We start from the raw sequence: 18,778 nt of genomic DNA on the forward strand, positions 1-18,778 counted from the left end.
ATAAAGCATTTCAATCTGATATTTTTTTTACACAAGACAAATATTTATTCATTCTAGCTGGCTCCAAATCGTTTTCACATTGCATATGATGAAATATGTTTAATTTGGAGAAGTTTATGCCAACGACCCTCTGAAGGCGTGAGGCATGTGAATCAGCACGCTGCGTCGTTATTGTGATGTTATCTGCACTGTATTCGGAAGAAAGACTCAAATTGAGTGTGTTTGATCTGAGTACAAAGCATTGCAATTGATGTTTAGACAGCAAAGGCTTTCCTTTAATGTCCGGAGTAGGAGCAACAACAGAGGAGACGAGCATTTAAGATGCTGAAGAATTTGCTGCTTTTGTAAAAAATATGAAAGTCTCTTAACCAATGCATTACATGTTGGCAGCACAGAAATGATGACAAGGGAGAGTCCATTAGGATCCTTTGATATAGTGGACACACAAATGTAAGCACCCACGTGAATATGGTCATAGCTCGTGATGTAGTATAAACAGTGAGAAAGACCAAACAAACACAGGACCTTCAACCAGGAGACCGGTGTTCGTGTCCTAAAATGTTGTGAAGTTACGTTAGTGACATTCGGGATGTTTCTGTAGTTATTGCCTTAACGTAACGTTTACTGTATTAGTGAAAATGTTGACCTGTTGGTGGCGCTAGAGGGAAAGTCATTTAGATGCATCTTCGATTGAAATTGCCATCCCTGAAACTATCCTGCTAGCATTGCTGAAAGAGTAATGAGAGTAATGGTAACATGTTGTTATGTTCAGATGAATGTATTTGCCTCCAGGATTTGCACCACCACTCTCCAGCATCAAAGAGCGTTTGTAGCGCATGCAAAGCTGTGCTTTCCTGTGGTCATGGATTATGTTAATATCATATGCTTCCAGTATGTGTAAACAAGTGATTCGCAGGTGCTTATTTGGACCCCAGATGAAGCCGCCCACATCAGCCCATGTATACGGTCTTTGTCTCTCTGTGGTATAGGTAGTGACAAGCAAAGGTTATGTTGCTCTTTTCCTCCCCGTGTGTTACAGTAAAAAGAAAGAAAACTGCATTCTTCACTTCAAGAGCCAGATATTTACCTCAGGAGTTGATGGAGATTAAAAACAGAGCTAAAAGGAGATTGCATAGAACCTGTGTCATGAAACACGACTCCAAATGGATGACGATTATTGCTCGACGTGCCGGAGAGAAGCGGGGGGGTTTCAAACCTTGTAGACACCAACAACTATTCATCCATCATGACTGAAAGAAACACTATTGCTGCTTTGTACATGTTGCGGACATCCAAGATACAACAAACACCATCCTGTCTGAAAGCCACACATGGGCCGAAGGATTTTTTTTTTTAGCGCTGGATGTGCATCACTAGCCCTGCTGTTGATTGGTAACACACATCTATCAGTCTCTTTAATTAATCCTCCCTGTAGCAATATCAATTCTTGGGTCAGCTCTTTTCTAGCTTCACATGCTCCCCTGTGTCCACAAATATGACGGAATATAATCATCCTGTTACAACCGGCTTGCTTTGGTATGCACATTGTGTGTTAAGAATGTGAGAATTGACAGTAGTTCTGAATAATGTATAGACACCTTTTGAAGACACAGCCATGTTTTCTACCAATGCACTGTTCATATTTTCAAACTGTTTACTGTCAGTATGTTGAATTATGAGTTTTCTAGCAAAAAAATATGTTTTATTCATCTAATGTTTTTGGCTGATTTTCTTTGATCCTGATGAAAAGGGATTTCTAACAACGATTGGATAGTTTGCTTGTCGACCTCAGTTAAGTTTTAAGGGTGTGTTGCATTTTCCAAAATGAGGTTGAGAATTTGTTACTTTGTATTCTTTTGTTGTTTCACCCTGATGATTTAAGATTATAGACAATATTCTGAAAAGATATTTTAAGTGTATTTATGGTCATTTATACTCTCTTGGAATGAATAAATAAATGTATCCACTAAGTAAATATGCTTTTGTTGTTGTTTTTATAAGAATGATGATGACAATGTTGTTTTATACTTAATATCTATGGTGCTTATTGATCAACGGACTTTATATAAGGAACATGGAACGTGGAACATTACTCACTGACCCAATGGAGGCAAGGCACCACTTGTACCCACACTGAATATATCAAGATCAAAATCAATACATCAAATTTAAAGAACAAGAGAAAGAGCTGGAAGGCAATTGCGTTAGAGAACTGCCAATTAGAGAGAAACAATAGACCATCTATCTGTAGCTCCGTCAGCTGACCGACCTATTCTCTCTTTTACATCATCCGCCCTCATTCGTATTCATGCCATCCCTGCATGGAAGGACTTTTGTGCTTTTAGTATTCTCTCTCTATCTCGTTTCACTGTCTGGCATCATTTTATGCACACACACTCCAGCGAAGCCACAAGCAGAACAAAGAGGAGGATCTCCATACAGGGTAAGGTGAATCAAGTAAAAAAGCAAAAATTGACAAGTGATGGGACTTCACTCACTGTGACTGTCTGACTCAGCACACGGGGATGATGCAATAAACCCTCTAACTGGATGACTGCTTTGCATTCTGCTTCCGTCAATGTCTGAAAGCATCGTTAAACTCTCACAGCAAATAAAATGCTTCCTGATTCAAGACAAAGATTACTAACACGACCGACACAGAACTACAGTCTGAAACAGTAACAGTAATACAATTACTTCCTCAAATTATTTCAATATATTAATGATATGTATTGTTTCTCAGCTGTATTGTTGCAGGATTGAGAGGGTTATTTAAAAAATGTATTCCGATACAATCATTAAACTATTTTATCTGTGTTAAATGTCAGTTACCTAATCCAAGTATCACAATAGTAAAGGTCCCATATTATGAAAAACAGGTTTTCTCTGGTCTCTACCTATAAACTGGTCCTCCCTGAGCCTGTCAACTCCCAGAATGAGGAAAACAAGCGACTCCTTAATGGTCTCTGCAGTCCACCCACTGGTACAACGGCGCTCCTACAGGCTGTTCAGATTCAGCTCCTTTCGTTACGTAAAGAAAGGAGTCATTTGCATAGACCAAACTCCTCTGCACGATGATAGGAGATATCCGAGAGGGGGCGTTTTGCAACACAGCGGGGAGAGCGCAGCCAGACTTACTGGTCATGGCGCTGGGTGATCCGGCTGGTGCTCCCTGAATAAATCCCGGTGCGGGTGAAGCTGGAGACAATCCTCCCTTTGTCTCACGCGCTCTGGTGCGTCTTCACTGCTGCTTCCGGTCGGAGGGAGCCCGGGGGTGCGTGTCCAACAGAGAGCCGTGCACGACGGTCCAGGTCTGGTCTCTTGCGTTTCATTTTTAATGACGATGTGCCGGCTACGGTCCGTGTTAGCTTGTATGTGTGTGCTAACCACTTCACATCGGACTGCTTCAGTAACAAACAGTACAAAGCTGGCTTTGCCTCGACACTGACCCTCGTTAAAGGATCTGCCCCAACCATACGGGACCAGCAACTTCACCTGAGCCACATAGGAGCCATAGCGATACATCCACGTAAACATTGGCGCATACTGCCGCTAGCGTAAGCGGCATCGTCTCCGTGACTCTCTAAGTAGGCGATGACAGACAGAGCTCAGTGCACACACAGAAACAGCCCGTTCTCAGGAGAGCGCAGCAGAGCTCATTTGAGCAACTTTTAGACAGTTGAAATTCAGGACCACGGATGGGTTTGGGGCAATGCATATCGAATACAGTGTTGTTGGACCTCTGACAGCTGTGTGGAATTGATGAAAAACAATATAATATGGTATCTTTAAAGTAACGCAACTTGATTGCTTTCTCGTACTTATGGATTACCTCAATAGCAAATATGCAAATAAAGACTATTATTTAGTAAGGAAAGCATAAAAGGAGAACGACAATACAGTATACTTCAGTACTATTTTTTTCCTCCTCTACTGACCTCTGGTATCCACCGTTTCCAAAATCACTCCTTGTTAAGCATAAAAAACACGTTATGTCCTGTCGGCCAGATGTTTATATATTTAAAATGTATGCTTTGAAAAGTGCAGTGCAGGCAAGCTGACAACTGATGATTCAGATGTAATGACTTTGCATGCACACTGAGCATGCAAAGCACATTTAGACCTTCATCCGGTATCTGTAGTTAATTTGTCTCCATACAGTCGTGCTTCATTGTTTTTGTCTGTGATATCTTTTATTTTTATTCATTAAAATGGAAAATCTCTGTTGAGCATCAGAGTTACTGACACATCTGGCATCCTTGTTCATTGTGTCACACTAGACAGTTAGTATCCTGACGCACACACACACACACACACACACACACACACACACACACACACACACACACACACACACACATCCAGACTGGCTTGCATCCTGTAGCTCATCAGTATTTACAGTTTAATGACACATAATGAGTTTGAATGAATAGCCTTTAAGTGAGTTTGTGTCTTCGTCCCAGACACGATGCTCACTGTCTGGGAGAGCAGGAAGGACACCATTAATTCATATTTCATTTTGTTATATAATTCAGTTTAATGTTGAGGCTGTCATCAAGTGTTGGTGGACAATGACCACACACAACACACACATTTGAGAAATCATTTTCTAAATGTTAAAAGTTGAGGTCTGATCTGATCCCTTTGTTTATATTCTGGCTACACATCAGCTCTCAACAAGTCTTTCAAATTGTCTGCCTCCCCAAACAACGGTGTTGCAGATTTTAAATGATAAATAAATCACAAACTCAAAAACTACAAAAAAGAGAGAATTCCGCAGCCCAACGTTGCCAAAGGAGGAAGCCACCGCATCAAAATCCTTAGATGTGTCAGTTTGAGACAATTTGTCAATCATCAACTCCATCTGGACCCAAAAGATAACATGACTGAGTGAAGGGCAAGCAGCTTGGCAGCCATTTCCATGCACAGGATAATCAGATTAATATCCATCAAAACAATCAGGTGTCTGGTGGTGATTTTTAAATAAGCTTTTCTAGCTGAGCCTGAGCAGAAGGCCTTCACAGTCGGCACACATGCTCCCCAAAGTGTAGCTGAATACATTATGTCATGCTTTTATTACTGTTTATTAATAGCCAGAGGCAACGTTTTTAGTGCTCGCTTTCTTTCTTATGGTTCAGGAAAGATTGTGAGACAAGTTTTAAAAAAATGATAACATCGGCAGCTAAACCACTCAGGGCTTTATTCAGTTGTGAGAGGAGGAGGTTGATATACCACTTTCATCTGAGAGTTATCAATCTTCTCTCAGGGAAGATGGTGAACATGTTGAGCAATAACTTCAGGACTTGACAGAGAGCTCTGACCTCAAGTCCATCCAACTCCTCTGGAAAGACATTTTGACGTGTGACAGTAAGAAAACCCAAATCCCAAAAAGTCCCAAATCCCAAGAAGTTGGAGCGTTGTGCAGCAAACAAAGGAACATGAATGGCATGAATGGCGCATTTATTGAGGTGTAATGTAGAAACTGTAAAAAGAAAAATGAGAAGAGTGTATTATTTCCTTGTCTCCGCAGACAAGTTGAGTGCACTGCCCGGTGTATTTACATTCTGGATAAATTACAGTCGCACACCAATATACCATTTTTACTATAATTGCAATTCTCTTGCCAAACCTATTTCATAGAAACCTGGCTGAAAACATCAAATTGCATTTGCATTGCAGCAAAAACATTTTTTTTCATTTTGTTTTCCTAGATCCTGAATAGTCTGTTGATTCATTTCATTAAAAAAAAAAAAAAAAAAAACGTGACAAAAAAACATCTTTACTTGAATAATACAACATCATTTTATAATAATACAACATCATTTTAATTTGAACACCTTCATCTCTCATGGTCACCTATTGTCCTCCATAACGCGCCTTCTATCTCTCTGCGTCTGAAAATTCAATTTCCTTCTGAATCACGTCACTGTTTTCTCTTTTTTACCAAGGTTAAATAATGTAAATCAGTTTTCCATCCCTTTGTGGTGGTGTTTGTGAATGTGTCCTCTTGAGACGAATCCACCCATGTTTATTTGTCTGCATGAAACCACAGTGTCCTCTTTCCTTCAAAGGGATGCACCTTTTCTTGAGCTAGAAAACAAGTGACCTTTACCAATGAATGACTCTGGTTGGAAGCTGTAAGAAGAAATCTATTGCCGGGATCTGACATTGTAACTCTCTTCTCACCCACAGGTTGTAATTATGTTCATTCAAACTATACTATTATCCCAGTGTGTAGCTTTTTGTTCAAATATAAACAACACTTTAAGTGCTATTGAAGCGTTTTGTGTTAAACCTTCCCTTAGTACCCGACGGAGCACTGAACTCAGAAAACCTTTCAACGAGGAGTGCCATTCCTCACTCAAGGAAATCCTCCACCTCTCTCCTCTCTTCACACTGATGGAAATGTCAACGTTGGTCAGTAGATTACCACAAGGAAGAGCACTGGGTCAAATTATGAAGAGAAAATGGAAAAGAGACAGTGATAATCAATGGGTGGATCAGAGTGATTGTATGTCTCTGAGAGATATGCATTACCTCAACCCCCCTAATAAAATCTAAAGAAGTAGTTTTTATTGTGGCATCTGCATTGTGGCAATATATTGGAATGTGTAACGATATAGTGGAAAAATGTCAACCTGAGGAGCGATTCAAGGTGCTCTCCCTCAGTGTGGCCTTGTGACATCGTTGATGTGCTTGCTTTTAGTGTATGATCATGCATGTGAGCGAGCCCACGCAAGGGCACTGGCTTGGAGTGAAATGTTTTCCCATTTCATTATCATGGCCTTGACATCAAAGAATGCTTTGTTTGACTGGAAGTACCGATAATATTTTGTCAGAAAATCGGAAAAAGGAAAGCAGTGCACCTTTTGCCTTCCGGTGCTGAAAATACAGTAATTATCTCGTCAAATGTAAGGAAATATTTACGGGTAAGCCCCAGACCAGATAGGTTTATGGCAGTGCAATTGAAGTTTGAGTGTGAAATGTGAATGGCATGTACTTAACAAAGTACCGGTAGTTAAATGCGCATAATTACTGCTATTATTGCGCATGAAAAAGGAAGGAATAACCTGGGAAACAAGAAAACTCTTTATGCATATTTGGTATTAAGCTAATGCAAAAGTAACGACAAGTAATCAAGTTACATTACTTTATTATTATGATACTTGTATCACATTTGTATACATTTTTTAACAGGTAACCCTCCCAACCCTGTAATATAACATTGCAGTTTAGTCTTTAAAAACAGTTCTAAAGCACATAATAAACACTTCAACAAACCTGCGGGAGGGCGCCGCATTCAACGATCACAGCCCAAGGCATGCCTCATCCTGCTGTATCGGGAATGCTCTTTCCGTGCCTCATGCCTGTGAGCTCTGTGAGCGTCAGTACGCCAAGGGGGGTCTCAAAGAGATGTTGTTTGACCCGGAAATGAGAACGTGCTGCACAACCTGCTTATTAGGTGGGATTTACACCCCCATGGGGTCCAGGTGCTCTTTGCTGATACCCAGAAAAGCAAGGTTCTCTTTCTGTAAATGCAGACTGATGGGATTCCTGTGTGCTTCAAACGGAGCTGTCAGTCATTTTCAGAGGTTCAGAGCTTTCTGTCACTTCGGAACTATATATTGTCATCACGCTGGAATAACCAGCAGTGATTCAGCAGCGATTCAGACCCTCAGTCCTTTTCTGCACGTCATCCCCGCTCTGTCTTCCCGTCATTCTCCAGCTACACTTATAAAGGAAAATACACAGTGCTGTCGTGCACTTTGCGGCATGAATCATTGTCATTATAATGGAATGGACAATAAAACATGCTTCCGGTCAGCTCTTACCGCACACTGGTTTGTGATGTGAACATGAAATCAAAGTGAAAAGCTATATGGAATATATATGAGCCATGGTGTATTACAAAAATAAAAGAACAAAAAGCCAGTCCCAGTGAGTTTAACCATTATATTTTTTAGGGTTAAAACTTTACTGAGATTTAGGTTAGGGTTGGGTTTTAGGAATGTTGCAGTTACGTCCAACAGGTGTGTATTTTTATGTGTTTAGTTTGATTGGACTCCTGCTTACGTTTGAGTTTGGTAGCTATGCTTGGAATTACACAGAGAGACGAAACAAATTCCAAACGAATTCCATTTAGCATGTCTTTAAGGTTTTAGTGGGTAGTTTAGGTTTCGGAGAAGAGTGCCGAAACACAGAAAATTACTGTAGGTTGTTCTCTGCTGTTTCCTACAGGTTGGCTGGCCTCAATGATGCAGCGTGTTGGTTAAATAATGATGATGAGGGTGATGATGATGGTGATGAAGATGATGATGATGATTCTAGCCCCCTCTGATGGCTATTCCATGGGAATAAAATGGGAAAACGAAAGTTAATACATGAAGAACAAATCTCGACAAATGTGCAGCCTTATTTCATTATTCTAACCTTTCAAAATATTTGTGTCACTACTTTTGTGTGTGTAATGTATGAAGTATGAATTCTCTCTACAGAAACACAGGCTGCAGTCGAATAGTCTATTTTGCTTAGGAAGGTTCCTAACTGAAGAAGTGACCCGGAAGTAAACAAGTGGCCGCCATGATAAGAGCCGTTCGAATTCTCCAAATGGAAAGGAAAGGAGCTCCAATGCCTCCTTTCAAAGCTCCTTTAGCATAGGATGCAACGGACCTTCCTATGGGAAAGGAAAGGAGATTACGCCGACCCACAATCCTTTGCGAGATCAATATTTAAAGTGCCGCACACCTCAGCCGTTCATGAACACAAACAATATGTGCATCTGCATATTTAACAATGACTTTCATGCAAACATTTAGTAATTGGAATTTTGTTGATAAATGTGTGGACAGTGATAACAATTTAATAGTAATTTTTATTCATTTCAATCACGTTACAAACTTGACAAAAACGAAACTAAAACCACAAATGAAATGTAAATACAGCAAACGGTCAAACAGGAAGGAGGAGCTGCTGGACCTGAAGCCGGTCAGTTCACCAGCTGGTTATAAAACCAACATGGGGAGAAGTGGACGACGCGTTTTTTGTAGTCGTTTTTTGTAGTAGTTTCTCCAGCGCAAACGCACGCACGTCAATCGCCGGTGCGATCATCAGCTGTCAATCATCGGCCGCATTATAATGACGTAGCTTAATGAAAGTCCGGTCGGATTCTCTGAGCACCGCGGCCGTATTTTCTTAAATCCTTTTGAGTTCTCCAATCGCCTTTCCTTAACCCTGTGACGTTTTCCCTAGAGGTCAAGGAATAGGAGTTAGGACCGACTGCACCCACACTCTCCCAGGGAGAAACAGAACGGATCAGGGGCCTCATTTATAAAACTGTGAGTAGGATCCTTACTAAAAGTGTACGTACGCCCAAAAGCCAAAGTTTGCGTGCGCCAAAAAAAATCTGATTTATAAAACTGTGCGCACGCAAGCTTTATAAATGAGGCCCCACGTGACCAGTCTGTGTTTAACACTTCAGGAAAGCAGTTTATTTCTTCTGCAACAGCAAGCGAGGGTTTGAGGGATGAGACTGACTGAACTGTGCGATGTTTAAATAATTTGCCTCAGCTGTCCTAATTCATTTCACTGGAAAACAGCTAATTTTATCATAAATCTAAAACATGTTTCCATATTCATTTCAGAAAAAAGCAAACTGGACTCTTGTACCTCTTGTATCATAGAATGATGATTATAGGAGTTTGTGTGTATGGTGGCATTGCTGCTTGTACATAATATATATGTGCCTACCAGGCAACATGGAGCACCAGTAACATTCATTTGGAGTTGGGTCTCTGGTCTCTACTAAGCCCTTAGGGAAGTATCTGTCTCTTAAGCAGCTAAATGCTCTACCAGTCTCTAACTCCAGCAGGTTGCAGGTGGGGGGGGGGGGGGGGGGGGCTCGTGTAATGGCTGCACATACCAACTACATAGAGCTCAACGTCCCATGCTCCACTGGATTAAATCTCTATTCAGTGCTACGTGTCCTAGTTGTCATGGTCATGCAGGATATGATCGGGAAGGAAGGAACACTCCGCTAAATGCATGTACACAACACAATTCTGACCAAAAATAATTTGTAAATGACAAGAGCTTGGGAGCCTGCAGAGTGTTGTTTCCATGGATACGCGGGCGTAAAATCCAAAGGGATGTTGGAGCAGCCCATATTGGTATGTCTCATTATCTGGAGGGCTTTGAGTCCACAGATCAGTGTTAAGCAGAACAGCGTTATCACCGGTGAAACAGAAAGATAATGAGCCACAGCCAAGGACGGCAGAGCACGTAGAATTAAATAAAACTGTGTCCAGATGACAGGAGTTATACTTCTGATCATCATGCACATACAGTGTGCTCCTGCATTTGACCTTGTGTTCAGTTCAGCTGTCGGTTCTATTTATTTTTGGGCACATTTTCCAGAAAATTGTTTTTGCATTAGTGACTTAAAGGAAAACACCACCGCATTTCCATACTGAACTATGTTCTGCCCTGATCTTAGACGAGGTGATACATACCTCCCTCTCCTCTGTGCGTGCACTCAATGGCTCTTGCGCGCACTCCATGCAGCGCTAATTTGCTAGCATGTAGCTTGGCCCAGTATATTCCTTAGGATCCAAAGGGGGGTGAAGTTAGAAGCGACCAAGCACTTCCACGTCGGCGCAGTAATATCATCAAAACATGACGGGACTATATACCTTCTGCTAGTTTTCACAACCCTGTACGATGCACGTTATAACCATGATGTTTGATTGTTCACAAACTATCTTACTACAACCTGATGCTTCCTCAACTGTGCACAAACTACTACAGCTGGTGCAGGCGACGGCGTGCAGGTCACGTAGGTTCTATTGACGGAAGTAAGAGGGGGAGCGGAGTGATGATATTACTGCGCCGACGTCGAAGTGCTTCCAGTTGTTATTCCGCCATACTATATAGTTATCCTTGTTATCCGCTTAGAAAAATTGGCATGTTTCATTTTGTGTAACCAAACTTGGGTCGAGTAACTACTCACGTAACCGTATTTAAATAGGGACAACGTGGAAGTGCTTGGTCGCTTCTAACTTCACCCCCTTTGGATCCTAAGGAATATACTAGGACAAGCTACATGCTAGCAAATTAGCGCTCCGTGGAGTGCGCGCAAGAGCCATTGAGTGCACGCACAGAGGAGAGGGAGGTATGTATCACCTCGTCTAAGATCAGAGCAGAACATAGTTCAGTATGGAAATGCGGTGGTGTTTTCCTTTAAAGGCCACACATCAAATTACCCTCATTATTATTATTTTTTTTTAATTATTTGTTGGTAGCACTTCCATCAGCTAGCTGCCGAAATGAAAGTTCATTAGTGTTTTTTTTTCCATTTGGTTTTGAACACGTTAATGATGATTGGAAAGGTGGAACGTTTGCAATGCAGATATTAACACTGTGTGAGTTTATTAAAGATGTCAGCATCATTTTGCATCCACAGGCAAATTATTAGTGAACATGCAAGCCTGCCGAGTATGTGAGAGTTACAAGTTCACTCTCGTTGCTCTCATGAGATGACAAAAGCTCTGATAAACCCACCGTACTTACCTGCTACCTGCTCAGCAGCAAACGGGACCGACTGAGTAAGAGACTATCTGGAGATTAGAGTGGAGCATTTAGCAGATTCATATGCATATTCCCTCAGGAGTTGAATGAATATTCTATTGAATACATCAAAATGAATATTTGACTTGCATTTATCAAGTCTCCAGGCACGCAACTGGAAACGAAAGCCAATGTTGCTCTTAATCTGCTGAGTGTATAAATAGGTTATTAACTTTACGGTAATAATGTTAAGTAACCTTAACACAAGTTAAGTATTTGACAATTAATCATTCATTTCACTTTATTTTAGACATGTGGTAAAAAATGTAAAAAAAAAAACACACACACACACGATGCAGGGTTTGTGCATTGGAGAATCTTATCGCCGCTGTAGCATTATTAAGGTCATGCTACGGTAACAAGTCGAAGCCATCAGCTACAGTTGCAGCTCTACAGTCATTTCGTACAAAAAAACAACACTATATGACAAAAATAAGAGAGAGAAAAAAGCAGGTCAACGGATGAGGAGCACAAAGGAGCGCGGCAAAGTAATCTTAAAAAAGCATTTAAGACTGTTCGATTTGGTCAAACCATAGCACTTACAGACTACTCAGACTTATGCAACTACAAAAAAACAATTGTTGTTCTCTTTCCTCCAGAGGGCCCGCTGACCAAGGAGGGCAAATGGACTGTTGCTCAGGCAACTTTAGCCCTTGTGCATGTCCTTGAAATAGAGCGAATGTTTTCCTAGCACGCACAACAACTCGATATGGACAAACAACAACCCTTTACAGTCGGTGTTTGTCAACACAAAGATACACACACACACACACACACGTACGAACAATTAATAACAATTTTTCACTTCTGTTTTTGCTTCTGCTACTGATGATCTTTAATCAAAATGAGACCACACCAGTGCAGCTGAAGTCACACTTTTCATGACTTGCTTTATGTAAGGTGGGATCTAAGAATTATTCAGATTTGTCTTTCCAATCTAAATGCCTTCCATGGTTATTTAGGTCTGTGAACGGTGATTAGGGTTGGGGTTAGGGTCGAATTAGGTCTGACGCCACCCACTCTTTACGACCCTCCGTTCCTGAGATATAACCAAAAGGCTGTCCAATTATTGTCTCTCTTTTGGATTGGACGGGGTTTTTACAGTTCCACCACAGCCACAGATGATATTTATTTAAAAAATATGATGTCAGACCATTTCATTTAATGATGGCTATCTGTATGTTACGAGGAGTCCTGTAATATAACAGAACGTGTTTCTGAATAGAATCACTTACTCAACCTTTAATTTATGGGTTTTCAAATTATTTTTCTGCACTTCGTTGAATGTTTGCATTAAAATTCAGAAAGCAGGATAAGGAAGTGAAACACAAGACGTCGTCTACTGAACTGCAGGTCGGACAACTGTACCCATTTCAAATAGATTAAAAATTATTTTTCCATGTTAGGGTTCCAAATGCCATTTCCTGTATCAGTGGTACAATGAAAGCTCCCATATATCAAAAGATGGTGATGATCAGAAAATTATTTTCCCAGTAAAAATCTGCACATATTCATAAAAAAAACTTCAATTAATTGTGGGATCATTGCTTTATATCTAAGTTATTAATAATATGAACACCGAAAGAAATCAATTCTTGAACGTCTGTTGGTTCACCCTTTTAGTCCAGACTGAATATATATATGGATTAACATTGAATTTGGTGTAGATCATGGTCTCCAGAGGATTAATGTTTAAGACTGAATGAATGATAAACACCAATTGTTGGTCCACCTGATGATTTTGGTTATCCCCGTCGCTCTTTCTGAGCACCACCACAAGGTTGAACTCTGTGTTTGTGTTTAGTGCTAATTCTAAATTGCAGCGTGCTGACATGTTAAACTAAATGGACATGGTAAACATAACTGCTAAACAGCATTTTGCTCACTCATTAAACCTGTATGGACTCACAGAGCCGTTAGCAGGCTGTTGACTCTTAAGTGGTACTTAATGGAACGCGACAGGAATTTCCGCTTGCTTCCGTTTGGTCGCAGAATAATTTATTCACTTATATGTCACTTGATTTCATTCGTGTCGCCCGGGCTGGACGCGCTGGAGAGGATGGGGGGGATTTACAAAATCTTAAATCCAGAATATAAACTAGAGGTTAGATATCGCAAAAGCAGGGCCAGATTATCACCAATATTATGTGATATTCATTGAACAAGTAAACAAATGACTCTTTCAACCGCATGGTTTGCTATTTTTTGTTCCCTTATTACACAGTATGGAGGTAATTGTTATGTTGTCATGTCATGTCTTGCGTGCCTGCTGGTGGAAAACAAGATGCACGCTGTTTCTTCCCCCATGATGGATGGATGCTGCAGATTTTGACTGATCTGTATCACTTAAGCTGCTGGAAGTCACAATGAAACCAACAAATCCAAAAACAATTCATGTTGAGGTTTTCAGTTATGGTCTCGGATTTCTGAAAGTATCTGTATAATTTATTGCTGTGCAGTTGACGGGGGGACATATTTAGTATTTTGTTTTATGACAAACGCCTTTAATAACAGCTCCTATCAAAATCAAAACAATGAAACAATACATTGATTATGCTGGATGTCAACGGAGATGAAATATTCTAAAAATATGGGGAATAAATACACTGTGTGTGCTTATGTGTGTGTGTGTGTGTGTGTGTGTGTGTGTGTGTGTGTGTGTGTGTGTGTGTGCGTGGTTGTGTGCACCATGGGACAAGTTGCAGTGTTGAATTACTGGAGAAATACATCAAGCAGCGCAGTTCAGATCCAGCATTAATATTTGATATGAGGATGTTGAGTAAATTCTCTCCCACTGTGAATGAAGATGCTCCACGGTACTTATCAACATCAGTAAAACTGACTGGAAGTAGATCAGGGAATTGAGCTTTAAAGTACATTTTGATACCACTCTCTGACGAGGGAGCTCTTCAAGGCTGTCACTATGAATATTAAATAATCATTTTCATCCATTTCCTATAAGACATCGATATTGCTATTATCATGAATTAAGTTTTTCACAGTATGCAAACAGCAAATGATTAATCTGTAATTAAATTGGCTAATAAGTCATAAATAATAATAAATAGTTCAAATATTTTAATAAATGTTCTTTCAATATTCTAACTGCACATGTTAAAGGAAGAGTTGAACATTATTACAAAGTACGTTGATCGTCTTTCTCAGAGTTGAAATTCCAATTTCAAAATTGGTACTAAGCTCATGCAATCTCTGTGTCGCAGCCAGGTTGCCATGCAACCAGCAGGGACCAGAACTACGAGGCAGCTGCACAACCACTGCCAACTAAGACGTTGTCAAACGTTGCACCTTCGGTACAGATTAAACAAACGTGTTACGTAGTGAGCTGCTGGTTATCCTCACAGCAAAAACACACTGCATCGACGCCCATGTTTGGACTCTGTGTGCGTTTCCCCTCAAACTACTGCAGGTTTTCTGTCGCAGAAAAATCCCCCCTTTTACTGTTTTACTGGAATGAAACAAATCCAACGTCAAGCGCTGTTCTTTGAGTGCTTGTCCAAAGCAGCAGACTGTGAAGTGCGAGGAGTGTGAAGTCTGGCGTGGGAACGTGGTCTGATCGGCCTGTGCCGCGAAGAGGGGCCACAGCTGGCTCCACGGGCCCTCGTTCTTTTGTAGAAGATGTTTCCCCTCGTGGAGTTAATTAGTTTGTTAGGATTAAAGGAGGTTGTTGGAGTGAATATAGAGGCGGTGGCGACGCCGGTTAGCGACTCGGTCCCTCCTCGGCTGAGAGGCGCAGCAAAGCGTCGGTCTGTCACACTGCCGACAGCCTCGCCATGAGAGGTTTGTCAGCGAGGCGCCTCCCCTCCCTCTCTTTGCCCCTGAGTGGGCAGATGGGACTCAGAGGAAGATCATCCCTCTGGTATTAATTAGGCTTTTTAATTGCAGAGGGGTGATGGTAACAGTTGAGCAGAGGCGATAGGAGAAGGGAGCGTAGCCGTGTCACTACTAAAGTATTCCAGATTTGCAAAGTCTGAAACCTTTTGAAAAAAAGGTAGAAAAATTAATTCCCGGTGGTCTCAGATGAATTAGCCACAGGTGTAGCGGAAAGGTAAAGAGGTTTATATATATTTACATTTTCCTGTTTTCTGCCAATGCTTGCGTTTTTTAAGGGACCTTAATCATGCATGAGCCCGCACATACAATTTCTTATGTAATTGTATGAAGACATTTAGTCTCCGCATGATAGAAATTAGAGCAATTACGGCATACATCTTACCATTCATCTGATTTTCACAAATTGCTCTGTGACTAACAAAAGTCTTTTATTTTCTTGACGTGGGCCCATTCGATGATTCATTCATTACTCAGGGGACATGCAACGGTTGATGTGGTGGGGATGACGTTCAGTCAGGAAGTCGTTCACTGCTCCGTACTCACTATCCGGGAAGTTCTATGTGGAGGACTATGAAGAGGATTATATAGGGAGCTCACCGGAAATATGATAAGACTTTTGGACACTGTATTTTATCAGTGCCATGCTGACTGTCATCTCCCCATCGCCGCCCAGTCATTCATCAGTGGAACCATCAGCATCCACCACCACCAGGATCTGGACTCACTCTCTGGTTTTAACACTTCCACCCTTTTTTGACACATTACAAAATGTCTGCAGAGTGGCGATGAGAAATGATTGTTAATGAGAAGCTCCTCTGAAGGTTGAAAAAAGGAGTAATAGGAGCTGGCAGAGGAGAGGGTTGAAGAAAAGGGCAAGACAGAGGAGACAAACAGAGAAAAGAGAAGATGGATGAGTACGGCAAAGGCGAAGGCAGGAGAGGCGAGACAATGAGTCCGAGATGGAATACCAGCGATGGCATCGACAATGCTGGTGCACACAATGATTAAAGAGGAAACCATATGCTTAAAAAAGAACAAGTAGCCAGATAGTGAAGAGAAGGCACAATTAGAGTTTGACACTAGTAGACCGTGACATCAAGTATTTTATGTCTTAAAACGTGTCTGGAGTGGATCTTTAAAGTGCTGGTCCTGGTTGATGGGGCGACATTGTACCGGTAGTGTAGGCTGCGAAGTGTACTCAAAGTATAAAATAAAAAGTATCCCTATGATGGACATTTCTACTGGCTGGTTTTTTGGCAACGTTAATGCAACTTGTGTCATATTAATAATTAAAAAAAAAAGAGAATTCCCCTTGAATGCATTAAAACTAAAGTAAGGAATGGAAAAGTACAGATATTTAATTTAAAATGTAAGGAGTAAAAGTGAAAAGTTGTCAGAAAAACAAATACTCAAGTATCCTGCTGTGTCTGTGTAGAGACACAGCAGGAGATCCTGGGCCACTCAGAGTTCTGTTGGTCCCCTTGTGGTCCTTGTTCTGTGTCTTTGTGTTCTCGATGCGGCTCCCTGATTGTTGATTGAGGGCACCTGCGTGGATCTATATAAGGGGCTTGTTATGCTGCCCTCACTCCCTTTCTCTCAACTTGGACAAAAGACACAGCTCTTTGTGTGCTTTCATGTTTTACTTGTCCTTTACAAAATTATTGTTGTTTCCTGCTGTGGTTAATGCAGTATTGTGTCCCTCCAAATTGTGGCTTTCAAGCCAGTCGTAATACTGTGTGTACATTTGGGATCGAAGGCGCTCAGGAAAACAACAACAACAACAACAAAAAATAAAGTTTCCTTTACTAAAGCTTCATAAAGCTTCAAAGATCTGGGGTTTTGCCTCTGGAAAGGCTGAACAAAAGAAAATGGTAACATTTATCACAAAAGTCAGCCACAAGCAGATGGGAAGCCTCATTGTCTTGGAAAACTGCTGCTGAATATTTGTTGTCTATATTGGCAGACTTGATGAATTTTAAGCGGAATTTTCATAACAATGAAGATGAATTATTCAAGGTAGTTTTAAGGAGAGTCTCAGAGAGAGAGAGAGACCGGCCAAAGTGTGTGTGTGTGTGTGTGTGTGTGTGTGTGTGTGTGTGTGTCTGTTACTGAAATTCTGCTTCTCTGCAGAATAACTGTACATCAGTGATGTCAATGTCAAATATTAGTTTCTACATTCTTGTAGAAAACTTGAAAGGCATGAACTTTTTCTAACCCTAACCCTCCAAAGGGGAATTATTAACTGGGTTAACTTAAGTAGACTGTGTTTGTTAACATAACTCAAGCGTAAATAAGTCAACCTGTGTTACTTACACGACCAAGTTAAAGCTGCAGTCGTCAAGTCCGGCGGATCAAGGGCACTCTGTTAGATTTTGAATGTTTACAACTCTCAGGCTCCTCCCCCACAACCACCGAGCTCCCTCCCCTCGACTTCGTGCCCGTCATTGCGTGTGCACCAGATTTCTGTGAACGCGCCCGTCACTTCAGCGTCTATCAACGGGATGGATTATACAGAATAAAGTCAATGGTTACTAAGGCACAATTACCTGTCGAGAAGAAATTTAGCAAACTGCATCAAGCTTGAAGCCTTTCATATCCATTAGATCACGCAACCTTTGAAACACGGGTCCGATGTTGACACAGGTCCGATGTTGGCATGGTCCCATTCTTTCTTTTTTTTTTACCACGGGTATTTTCTTTTTTTGGTTGTTTTGGACCTCCTAGCCTCGGTTTTTTACTGAGGAATTGGAAGCTTGCTAGTGTTGCTACTTCCCTCCACCATCACGCTACAAACAATTCAACGCAATGCGTGTGCCTGTGATATTGTAACGAGCCCGAGGGAGGATGGGCTCTGTGGCATGTGCACGAATACAGCCCTGCGCACTGAGTGGACAGGATAACACGGGTGCAGTCGAAACCGGATGGTTTATGTTGTTCTATCGGAGCATAGTGTCGGCTTCAGTGAATAGGGACTTTAGAGGTAGAGATGGTTTTTTTGGGGGGGGGACAGTCTCAAGAAACATGTCACCAGAGCAACAGTGTGGCTCACTTATGTGTTTTTAATAGTTTTTGATCACCCATGGACGTCTACGGAGAAAAGACGTAATTGTTGTTTTGGTCTTTCCATGGGAAGATAATATCGGAAATGTTGATAAATCCAGTAAGAAAAAATATCTTTTACCACCAGCCGTCTCTGAATGTATAGTTGTATCTACTGATGGTTGTTATACCTATATGAGTTGAAAGTAATCATTTAGTCTGTTGTCATGGTTGTGCAGACTAAGAGGATGAACCTTCCGAGAAA

Source organism: Eutrigla gurnardus, assembly GCF_963514095.1.
Source record: "Eutrigla gurnardus genome assembly, chromosome: 11".
NCBI classification, from domain to species: domain Eukaryota; kingdom Metazoa; phylum Chordata; class Actinopteri; order Perciformes; family Triglidae; genus Eutrigla; species Eutrigla gurnardus.